At 39.3% G+C, this 12,664-nt stretch overlaps 1 protein-coding gene across 1 annotated transcript in view; it reads right to left on the reverse strand.

The window, feature by feature from the left end:
• The window catches only part of Cbs (Cystathionine beta-synthase), a 168,668-nt gene that overhangs the window by 91,519 nt on the left and 64,485 nt on the right, over positions 1–12,664 (reverse strand). The window contains exon 2 of the mRNA XM_076199885.1: positions 11,858–11,906. The gene's annotated coding sequence lies outside the window, so the exon portion shown is untranslated. The remainder of the gene's footprint in view (positions 1–11,857; positions 11,907–12,664) is intronic.

The following is a 12,664-nucleotide window of genomic DNA, read 5'->3' on the forward strand; positions in this document are numbered from 1 at the left end:
CCATCTTTAGGTCCTCTTGTCTATCACATCACACCTCTCCCTTCTTTCCTCTAGTGACGTCAGCTCCGATCTTCAGTGGAATGTTAATTCCCGTAGACTTCCGCGCGATTACGCTGGGCTAAGCTTTTATTCATTTTTTTTATTTGTTTATCTATTATGTTTTTGTATTCCAAGCCCTATCTGTACAATCTAAGTTATTTTCTAGATACTTTATAATTCGTATCTATGCCGCATCTAAGTCACATGCACATAAATCTAATATCTCCCTACAACAACAGAAGCTCCTTTTTCTTGTCGTTTTGGTGCTCGCTTCGCTTTCTTCTTGTCTTCGTCTGTATACGATGCAATTACCTTCTCGTCTCTCTCACAAGTAAACCGTAATTTTATTTTATTTTTCTAATTTTTTTAATTAGGCTCCATCGATGGTTATCCACTATGACATCTATAAATGTTCTTAACGACTAGATTTTTTTAAGTCAGATAATACGCTCAGTCCTTTTTTATCTATTCATTTATCTTATATTTCAACGACAATGCCCAGGGATGCCCTCCTTGAGAAAAGCATTACACCAAAATGGTGGCGTCATAAATTTTGATAGATCTATCGTTGGGAACAGAAACAAGATTTTGTAAAACAATGTGATACTTTCATTTCTTGAACTGGTCCCTAAAAGATTCGCGACTCTTATCCGTAAGGGTTCCATTATCAGTCCCTCAAACGCTGACTATAGACCTTATGCAGTTTACAGCCTGTATGAACATTTTAGATTATTGCCAATTACTATACAGACACCGTTTCCACTCTTCACTTTGGAAATTTAACCTGAGCCCCGGGAAGGTTGTTTCAATTGCATCCCTTTTATATTAAGAAGACTCAATTCTCACACTGCAATTCTCATAACTTGTGTGAGATCGATTATTTGTGTGTGTATAAGTATATAATATATATAGATATATATATTATAATATATATATATATAATATATATATACATATATATACACATATATATAAACATATATACATACACACACGCACATATATAAATACACACGCGCGCGCACACACACATATATAAATATACATACATATACATTACACACACACACAATATATATATATATATATATATATATATATATATATATATATATATATATGTCTAATTGCTTACTCTATTAGAAGGACCATTTGCCCTTCTATAACAAGTTCAAGATATTTGCCATAAATGTACATAAATGCACATTTGGAATATGCTGTTACCGTATGATCACCGAATCTCATTAAAGACATTGACATACTGGAAAAAGTACGACGGCGAGCCACAAAACTGATTCCAAATATCAAAAATAAATCATACGAAAATCAACTAAAACATATGAATCTGTTTTCCCTAAAAAAGCGTAGACTCAGAGGTGACTTGATACAGGTTTTTAAGATTTTAAAGGGAATTGACAACATCAAAAGTGACAAAATTTTCACATTGAATGAGAATCAGACAAGAAACAATGGTCTCAAACTGTCCGGAAATAGATTCAATTTGGAAGTAGGTAGAAACAACTTCGCCAACCGTGTAGTTGATGAATGGAATAAACTTCCTGCACAGGTAGTGCAATGTAGTTCAGTTCGAAGCTTTAAGAATCATTTATATAAACACCTAAGCAAGATGCTGTAATGATTATAATTAATTCTATATTATTTGTTTTTGTATTGTTATCATTTGTCTGTTTGATTTTCATTTATTATTAGTTATATGTCAATTTATTATTATTTACTATTAACCTGTTTGTTTATTATTAAACTATACCTATGCATTTATTTATGTATTTTATTTGTTATTTACATTATTATAGCTTTTATTTATTTTTTTTTTTTTTCGCATCCGACCTAGATATGGACCAAAAGGTCTCCTGTCGGCATGCTCCGCCTTTGTAATCCTTTGACCCAAAACAACGATCTCCAAAGGAAATCCTTGTCCAAATCCACTCTTCCACACTCTCCCATTCCACTGCGAATGCGGAGTGACGCAACACATTGAAGAGCGACAAAGAGAAAAATAACAATACTTCATAATAAAAAAAATAAAAATAAAAAAAAGAATAATGATAAATTATAATAAATAAATGTAAGAGGCTGGTAGATAAAGGTAGACAAATAAGGTAGACTGAGGGGTAGGTGACGAGAATTTTATTTTGTGTATGATGTTTTCCAAATATAAGCCGCCAAGGAGTTGCATACCGCTCCCCGTCTAAAGCTGTTAAACAACCGCTAGGGAACAGATTTTAATGCTGGTGTGACAACATGTAAACTAAGCCCTTCCTGCATCGATATCGAGAATTTTGTGACGTAACAGTCTTATTTGAGAAGGGTGGAGAACAAAAATATTGGTACACGGGAGAAAAGTCACGCTTTTGGAGTAAATATTATTGGATGTGCAAATTAGTGACGTCGAAACAGAATTGGCTTAGTGAGTAGATTGAGGATCCCAGGCGGGGAGTCCCTTGATGTAAACTGACAAGTCAAGTGTATATAATTGGGAAGAAATTAGAATATTACACGTTTAATTCACCCCATCGAGAATCATTATTTACTTGCTACAGAAAATATGGTGGAAGACATACTTAAGTGAGGGAAAGTTGAAAGTGAAAGAAGAAATACAAAACAATATAAGGGAACAGTAAACTGAATTCAACCAGTAATTACGGAGAGACAACGGGAACTGAAAGTGATGGAGGTGAAATAAACAAAATAATACACTATATAATCATATTATATATATCATACTATCTATAAAGTCGCAATCCTGTAATCCCAACTTCCTTCGCCGAAGTATTCCACAACTTCATATTATATATATGATATTATCTATAAAGTCGCAATCCTGTAATCCCAACTTCCTTCGCCGAAGTATTCCACAACTCCATATTATATATATCATACTATCTATAAAGTCGCAATCCTGTAATCCCAACTTCCTTCGCCGAAGTATTCCACAACTTTGTACGATTCGGCACTGTCTTGGATCACGTGTTGGGCTCGTGATCGACAGCTATTACCCAGATGCGAGCTCAGAGCTCAAAAATGACCCGATCTATGGGTAATGTTGTCACCTTAAAAACACACACACAGAATTTCTTGCCCACCAGAGTTACGGTGCCGGCTCGTAGTGCAATTTTTTTTCAGCCCAGGGCGGAACTCGAACTCGGATCCCTAAATTTGCGGTTAAGAACGGTACCACTGCACCGTGGAGCCGATATGTATGTGTTGATGTCTTTCGACATCTCGTAATTTGTTCTTTTCCCGGTTGGCTGGCTGGTCGGTGTATTACATCACCACAGCAATACAACCATGTGGTACTGGCGAGGGACTGGAGGAGGAGGGGGGGGAGGCAAAGGAGGAGGAGGAGGACGATGAGGAAAAGGATGAAGAGGCAATAGGAGGAGGAGGAGACAAAAACAGGAGGCTAAGGAGTAGGAGGAAGAGGAAGAGGAGGCTGAGGCTGAGGAGGAGGAGGAGGAGGAGAAGGCTAGGGAGGTGGAGGAGGAAGAGGAGGAGGCAAAGGACGAGGATAACGAAGAGAATATGGAAGAGGATGAGGATGATGAAGAGGTAATGGAGGAGGCGCAGTGGCGCTCATTAATGGTGGTAACCTGTTCCTGATCCGGCCCAAACCTGTATTCCGGCAGGAGGAGGAGGAGGAGGAGAACCCAAGGGACGGGACGTCGACGGCGACAACGATCTCGCGACGCTTCTGGGTCGTCGCTCATCACTAGGTCTCGCTCTTTCTCTCTCTCTCCAGAATAAAATAATATAATTATTATTATTATTATTATTATTATTATTATTATTATTATTATTATTATTATTATTATTATTATTATTATTATTATTATTATTAATTATTAATTATTATTATTATTATTATTATTATTATTATTTATTATTATTAATAATAATAATAATAATAATAATAATAATAATAAATAATAATAATAATAATAATAATAAAATAATAATAATAATAATAATAATAAAATAATAATAATAATAATAATAAATAATAATAAAATAATAATAATAATAATAATAAAATAATAACAAAATAATAATAATAATAAATAATAATAATAATGACGACGACCACAATGATATGATGATGACGGTCATAATGATGATGATGATGATGACGGTAGTGATATAATGATGATGATTATGACTGCACCTCCTCGGCGGGACTTTGTCCTCCAAGGACAGAAGCACTGGTCATCGGTGACGAAGAACAAGACAATCCTCATTTTCCTCTCTCCTACTCATTCTCTTTTTTCATTTTCCTCCGAGTTTTTGTGTCCTCCTTTTTCCTCTTCTTCTTCCTCATCCTCTTTTTTTTTCATTTTTTTCATTTCTATTTTCCTCCTCCTTGGGTTTGTGTGTGCCCTCCTTTTCCTCTTCATTTCCCTCCTCCTTGAGTTTGTGTGTCCTACTTTTCCTCTTCCTCTTTGGCTTTGTGTCTTCCTTTTCCTCCACTTCATTATTTTCCTCCTCTCTGGTTTTGTGTGTGTCCTACCTTTCCTCCTCCTCCTCTTTGGGTTTGTGTGTGTCCTCCTCTTTGGGTTTGTGTGTGTCCTCCTCTTCCTCCTCCTCCTCTTTGGGTTTGTGTGTGTCCTCCTCTTCCTCTTTGGGTTTGTGTGTGTCCTCCTCCTCCTCCTCCTCCTCTTTGAGTTTGTGTGTGTCCTCCTCCTCCTCCTCTTTGGGTTTGTGTATGTCCTCCTCTTCCTCCTCCTCCTCTTTGGGTTTGTGTGTGTCCTCTTCCTCCTCTTTGGGTTTGTGTGTGTGTCCTCCTCCTCCTCTTTGAGTTTGTGTGTGTCCTCCTCCTCCTCTTTGGGTTTGTGTGTGTCCTCCTCCTCCTCTTCTTTGGGTATGTGTGTGTCCTCTTCCTCCTCCTCTTTGGGTTTGTGTGTGTCCTCCTCCTCCTCCTCTTCTTTGGATTTGTGTGTGTCCTCCTCTTTGGGTTTGTGTGTGTCCTCTTCTTCCTCCTCCTATTTGGGTTTGTCTGTGTCTTCTTCTTCCTCCTCCTCCTCCTCCTCTTTGGGTTTGTGTGTGTCTTCCTTTTCCTCCTCCTCCTTCTTGATCCTCTGCTGTCCGCCCAAGAAACCCAACTTCCCCGAAGTCGAAGAATACTCCAGACTTCGTCATGCGGTGCCCCCCCCTTCCCCCTCCCCCCACACGCACACCACCCAATCCCCCCCCCCCTTTCTTAAGGAGCCAAAGATCCGTGACGACAGGAGGACAATTACTGTCCTCCTCGAATTATTGGCTCCAAGTTAACCCCAATCATCACGGAGCAGACATGACGAAACCTCATATATAATTTATTCTGGTTTATGTCGTCAGGCGATTTTATTCAGCTGATAGAGGAAGGGGAATATTATTAGTGACCCCTTCAATACGGGTACACCATGGTCTTGGATCACGTGTTGGACTCGTGTTCGACAGCTATTTCCCTCCCGGAAAAGAGCTCTGAGCTCACCTATGACCGATCTATGGTTAAGGCTCTGACACACCCAACTCCCCGCCCATGAGTTGGAGTAACGGCTCGCAGCACAGCGATACTGAAATTATTTCACCCCCGGGGGGGATTCAAACCCGGACCGCCGTAGTGGCGGCCGGGAACTCTAACCACTGTGCCATCGAGTCGTGTGTGTGTGTGTGTGTGTGTGTGTGTGTGTGTGTGTGTGAGCGAGCCCCTTTCATACCGGGTGACACTTTAACACTCCCCCAACTCCCCGCCCGCCCGGGAGGGAGTTGCAAGGACTCCTCTACCAGTCCCCGACCTAGGTCAACCTCAAGGACCTTACCCCTACGGGCCCCTTCCCCCTGAAGGCGCTTGAAGAAGCACAAGCGGGTAACCATATCTCTTTTCGCTAAAAGACTTCGATCTCGCGACTTCGAGTGGCCTGGAGCGCGGTCGACCTACATGGTCCCCTACCAGAACCGGCCTATCCCTCTTGGGGTTGGTTGAGCTGACAATCGCTCTAACTCAACACACACGTAAGAATGTAAGAAATGGAAGAGACTGCAAGAGACCATATGGCCTACACTAGGAGGTTCTATTTCTCTTACCACCTGCCATCCCTACCCAGAGTTATCTAACCTTTCTATTTGCACGCGGAGACTACAGTGGAACAATAAACTAGAATCATTACATATGAAGGTTAAGCCTTAACCGTTAAAGGGTTAGGTTAATCTCGATTCATTACGTCAACTCCACAGTTATTTACCTGTTTGTTTATTATTTAACTACATCAATGCATTTATTTGATCATTATTTCTATTATTATAATTTCTATTTATTTTATATTTATCATTATTATAATTTTTCGCATCCGACCTAGTTATGGACCAAAAGGTCTCCTGTCGGCATGTTCAGCCTTTGTAATCCTTTGTAAGTGTGGAAATGACTATTCAACCGACTCCTTGAGTGACGTAGTTAACTCTGACCAAATTTGATAACTACCCATATCGACCGACAGTCTGGTAGTTCGACAACTATGCCGGTCCGTACCTGCTAAGTTCAGTCTATATACGAGTACATGTTAAAATATAGAAGACAGTAGAGTGATGAAGTTAACCTAGGGAACAGTAAAAGAAGTATTTTTATTAGACCAAAGTCGAGTTCCATTTTGGTCTTATTGTTTCTGGAATTAACCCCAACACCTTACCAATATACAGTATATATATATATATATATATATATATATATAATATATATATGCAACCACTAGAAAAGTAAAGTAGCGAAGCAGAGCGCTTTCGTATAATTACATCTTCAGTGTAATTATACGAAAGCGTTCTGCTTCGTTAATTTACTTTTCCTAGTGGTTTCTTACACATTTGTGAACACGTTCCTGGTGTTTTCATTGTGTGTGTGTGTGTATATATATATATATATATATATATATATATATATATATATATATATATATATATTCTTGTTGACAGACGAGATTAAATAATATTGCTGTTTCTGCATTATTTATCTTTTTGTTAAGAACTTCAATTTCTCTTGCTAATTTACGGTGTTGGACTGATAGTTTGCTGAGTAGCTGTCCGTATGAGGTTGCAACGTTTCGGTCTTCTCTGTAGACCATCTTCAGGCTAATTGTTTGGGTGTGTGTGTGTGTGATGTTTATATACTATTTTATTTCTGATTGTTTGGGTGGTGTCGTGTGAAGCGATCATCCTGATTGGCTGCTGCGTAGTCATCAGGAATCACTGGGAGAGGTGAGGTCAGGTCCGCTTGTGGGATGGGAGAATCTGGAGGTCTATACTATGTATGTTCATGGTTGGTTTTAATTTTGCTATATAAATTGCTTCAATAAATGCTAATCTGAGGGAGTCTCTTTCTCTGTCTATTATTACTGTTCCTTCTTCTAAGTTTTGACGGGTGAGGGAAGTATTATGTTTGGTGTTATAGTGATTCTTTATGGATCCATGTTGTAGGTGGCAGGTCAAACGTCTTGTAAGTTTAGTCCTCGTCATTCCAATGTATGTTTGAGACCCACAGTTCTCAATGGTACAGTTATGTTGGTAAATGACGTGATTATCTTGTAAAGACGATGTCGATTTGGGAGGGCGGTTTCTCAGTAAAAGTTGTGACTACAAGACCCGAAAGACGTCACAACTTTTACTGAGAAACCGCCCTCCCAAATCGACATCGTCTTTACAAGATAATCACGTCATTTACCAACATAACTGTACCATTGAGAACTGTGGGTCTCAAACATACATTGGAATGACGAGGACTAAACTTACAAGACGTTTGACCTGCCACCTACAACATGGATCCATAAAGAATCACTATAACACCAAACATAATACTTCCCTCACCCGTCAAAACTTAGAAGAAGGAACAGTAATAATAGACAGAGAAAGAGACTCCCGCAGATTAGCATTTATTGAAGCAATTTATATAGCAAAATTAAAACCAACCATGAACATACATAGTATAGACCTCCAGATTCTCCCATCCCACAAGCGGACCTGACCTCACCTCTCCCAGTGATTCCTGATGACTACGCAGCAGCCAATCAGGATGATCGCTTCACACGACACCACCCAAACAATCAGAAATAAAATAGTATATAAACATCACACACACACACACACCCAAACAATTAGCCTGAAGATGGTCTACAGAGAAGACCGAAACGTTGCAACCTCATACGGACAGCTACTCAGCAAACTATCAGTCCAACACCGTAAATTAGCAAGAGAAATTGAAGTTCTTAACAAAAAGATAAATAATGCAGAAACAGCAATATTATTTAATCTCGTCTGTCAACAAGAAAATATTCTTCCTGGATCCACTAATATATATATATATATATAGGCTCCTCGCTTTATACAAAAATATAAACGACATTAGAATTTTCAACATGATATATCAAATATTGAGGAACAAAGAGTAGGAGAGAGGAAAATGACAAAAAAGTCATCCCATGCACATGCTTCGCCTTCCAAAACACTTCGTTCACGACAATCCATCCTTGCCCCTCTTGACCGAACCTTTCTGAAAACTGTGCTATGCTGTTATAGCAAGACAAGGTTAACGGGATGATGCTGAGTAAGCATCACACTCTCCCTCCTCCTCCTCCTCCTCCTCTGTCTTTGCATAAGATGCGACGCAAAAGCGTGCATCGGAGGACGCTCAAAATGTGGCCCACAATATCTAATCTATTCATATCTAGAAAAGTTCTCATAGAAAAAAATGGGGTGATGGGGGGTGGGGGTGGAAAGAGCTCCCACTGCGCACTCCCTCCCCAAGAGAGAGTGAGAGAGAGAGAGAGAGAGAGAGAGAGAGAGAGAGAGAGAGAGAGAGAGGAGGGAGGCAGGGAGAGAGAGAGGAAAGGGAGGGAGCAGGAGAGAGATGGGAGGGAGAGAAAGAGAGGGGTGAGGGAGAGGGAAGGAAGGAGAGAGAGAGAAAGAGGGGGCCTCACATTATGTCACCGACCCAAGGACCAAAGATACGTAACCAACCACAGGTCAGAGGGGGGATGGGGGGGGGGAGTGGAGATCGAAGCTGATGGCTGACCGAGAGCCCCAGCGCTTCTATCCTATGTGGTGGGAACACTATCGCGTCGTAGAGGTTGACTTCGGGACTTAAAGGTTAAATGTGACCAAATTCCTCTTGGGATGGGCATAGAACCCATGAGGCCTGCATATATATACATATATATATATATATATATATATGTGTGTGTGTGTGTGTGTGCGCGCGCGTATGTGTGTCCAGAAATCCTCAAAGAAAAATAATATAATTTAAACCGAGCGCTTTCGTCTATTCAGACATTTTCAAGGTCTTTAGACTGAATAATCGAGTATATAAAATCTGTGTGATACGGTGAAGGAACTGTGGAACGTTGGTCGGGAAATCACTCTTGTAATGATTAAATTGTCCTTTTTTACAATCCTTAGCTTAAATCTAAGTATTGACAAATACATCCTTGATCAGACTGAATTCTATTATATTCCTATTCAATTTTTATTTACTTCTAACTCTTTTTGAGCCTCTTTTCGATTAATATAATGGTTGGAATCACTTAAGTGAACAAATGACGCGCTAGACATTTGTCCACTTCTGACGTTTGATTTGTGTTTTTTTTCATACTTTTATAATCTGCCCAATATAGCACTTGTCGCAACTTTTACTTGGAATTGAATATACGCACCCTTCCTCGTTTTCAGTGGATTTTTTAATTAAAAGAATTTTAAATAACTAGAGTTCTTAAATGCTATGTGAAATTCTTAGAATATGTGGTAGTCTGTCGACATTCTCGTGTAAAAGGAAGAACAAGTAGATTTGTTTAATTAAGCGTTTTACAGGATTTTTCCTTATATTAAGACTTTCTAGCCATTTTTGGGAACTATTTATGAGATACTTTGTATATTCTAACCTTAAAATAAATCACCTATGGGGTGTGTGTGTGTGTGTGTGTGTGTGTGTTTTACCTATTTGTATCTTACGGGAACGGGAGTTATGTTCGTGTTGTCCCGTCTTTGTATCTCGCAGTGTCTAGTGTGTGTGCGCTTATATACGTATATTCTAATTCCAAACTATACTATCTAGACTGGCGACAGATAAAAAAAAGTAACTTGTATTACAATTTTGTAACAGCTGTCGGCCATTTTTTTTACAGCACAGACTGGGAGTTGGGCTTGGTCCTACCCATAGATGAGAGGTCCATCTTATCTACGTATCACTAAGCTACAATTCTTATTGACCGACACGACGGCCCCCCCACCCCCGCCCCCTCTCCAAACCACGTGACCAGAATCACCAAGGTCATCTTATTTCTGCCTATTACGTCATGGTATGACGCAGGTCGCCTGACATGCGTCAGAGAGAGAGAGAGAGAGAGAGAGAAGGGCAAAATGAATTATAGGACTGCAGTGGGTAAGGACGGCCTATGTGCAAAAACTGGCCACAACAGAAAAAGCCAAAACCAAATAATTTATATAAAAATAGGACATCTCATGTTAAAATAGGACAAGAGGCCACATACCGTTATAAATCAGGACATTAAAAAAATGAACAACATTAATCAAAATTCGTTCGCATTTGTATACACGACGACTTTGTGTGGCAGACCATGTCGACAGAATAATAAAAAAATTATATATATATAAATATATATAAATATAAACGCACACACATCAGCGTTGAATAAGTAATGCGTAGTCGCGTAGCTCCTCCCACTACCTTACGTGGCGACATTACGTCACATGGCGATTCGTTTTTTTGTTGACGAGGCACTTTACCCAGACGACCATCAAGGAACAGTCCCTTTGCACAATACAATCATCTATCGAGATGTATTACGTATCTTTGAGTTCATTGATTCTACACGTCTGCATGAAAATATCAATAATAATAAATAATAAAAGCAATAATAATAAATAATAAAAGCAATAATAATAAATAATAAAAGCAATAATAATAAATAATAAAAGCAATAATAATAAATAATAAAAGCAATAATAAAAGCAATAATAATAAATAATAAAAGCAATAATAATAAATAATAAAAGCAATAATAATAAATAATAAAAGCAATAATAATAAATAATAAAAGCAATAATAATAAATAATAAAAGCAATAATAATAAATAATAAAAGCAATAATAATAAATAATAAAAGCAATAATAATAAATAATAAAAGCAATAATAATAAATAATAAAAGCAATAATAATAAATAATAAAAGCAATAATAATAACAACAGCAATAACAATAATAATATTATTACTTTCAATAATAATAATAATAATGAAACCAGAATGAAGAATTGTATCACTAGGCTACGACGAACCCCTCAAAGGTGTACAAGCTACGACAAATGTCGTCACACTGCACAGCTGCGCGCAGACAGCCAAATTCAGGTCGTCACTGTACACCCTTCCATTGCATCTGGCAATTTTCCTTGTTTTTGCTGGTGCCAATCGATTTTATTCAATTCCGTGGAACTATCACATGAAAAGACAAAGAACGGCTCTTCTTCGCCTCTTCCACCAGTCAGCTGGTGATAACAAAGACCAGCAGTTACATAACACAACCGTCCAAATTCTTCCCAGAGATAATTTTATCACCCCTTGAGGTTGATCACACCACAGAGGCAGGTTTTATCTCCGTTTGTAGACGTGGTAAAGGGCATGGAACTGCCTAGTGTAGGTCATATGGTCTCTCGCAATCTCCTCAATTCTCACATTCTTATGGAGTGCTACAGGGCTGCTCTTGGCCCTCTTACATCCGTGATCTACTGTATCAGATTTTACCCAAAGGAAATTGTAAAACACTTACCTTCAACACTGACGCGAGCAGGAGGATGCAGACAAACAAGCACCGTAGTCTGAAAAATGAATAAATAAATAAATAATGTTCCCGGTAAACAAATCGTACATGTACACACACAAAACCAGTCCACCTCGGTCTCTTAATGCAACACTCGCCAACCACCACTTATCCTGACGTTTGCGCTCAGGAAATAAACCCACTTCAGGAATTGGCACAGAACGTTAACCCACCTCTGTGAATTGGCCCTGGACATAAACCCACCGCTGGGAATTGGCCCTGGACATAAACCCACCTCTGGGAATTGGCCCACGACATAAACCCACCTCTGGGAATTGGCCCAGGACATAAAATCCACCTCTGGTAATTGGTCCAGGACATAAACCCACCTCTGGGAATTGGCCCAGGGCATAAACCCACATCTGGGAATTGGCCCAGGGTATAAACCAACCTCCGGGAATTGGCCCAGGACGTTAACCCACTTCAGTAATTGGCCCAGGACGTTAACCCACCTCTGGGAATTGACCCAGGACATAAACCACCACCAATCCCAGAGGTGGGTTTTTATGTCCTGGGCCCAAACGCCAGAACAAGTGGCGGTTGGCGAGTGTGGGATGAAGAGACCGAGGTGAATCTATTTCATAGCAGCCAAAGCTGAAAACGGTATGATCTCTTTGTTACTATTTATTTTCCTACTCTTCTAAGCATTCGGTTAATCCCCTCTCTTCCTTCGAGGCTCGGAACTCCCTCCCTCATCCACCTTCATGTCACAATTCCCACCCATATATGATCTCTTCCCTTGAGGGCAAGAAAGCA

This window comes from Oratosquilla oratoria, chromosome 16 (assembly GCF_046742065.1).
Source record: "Oratosquilla oratoria isolate Oo_2021 chromosome 16, ASM4674206v1, whole genome shotgun sequence".
Taxonomy (NCBI): domain Eukaryota; kingdom Metazoa; phylum Arthropoda; class Malacostraca; order Stomatopoda; family Squillidae; genus Oratosquilla; species Oratosquilla oratoria.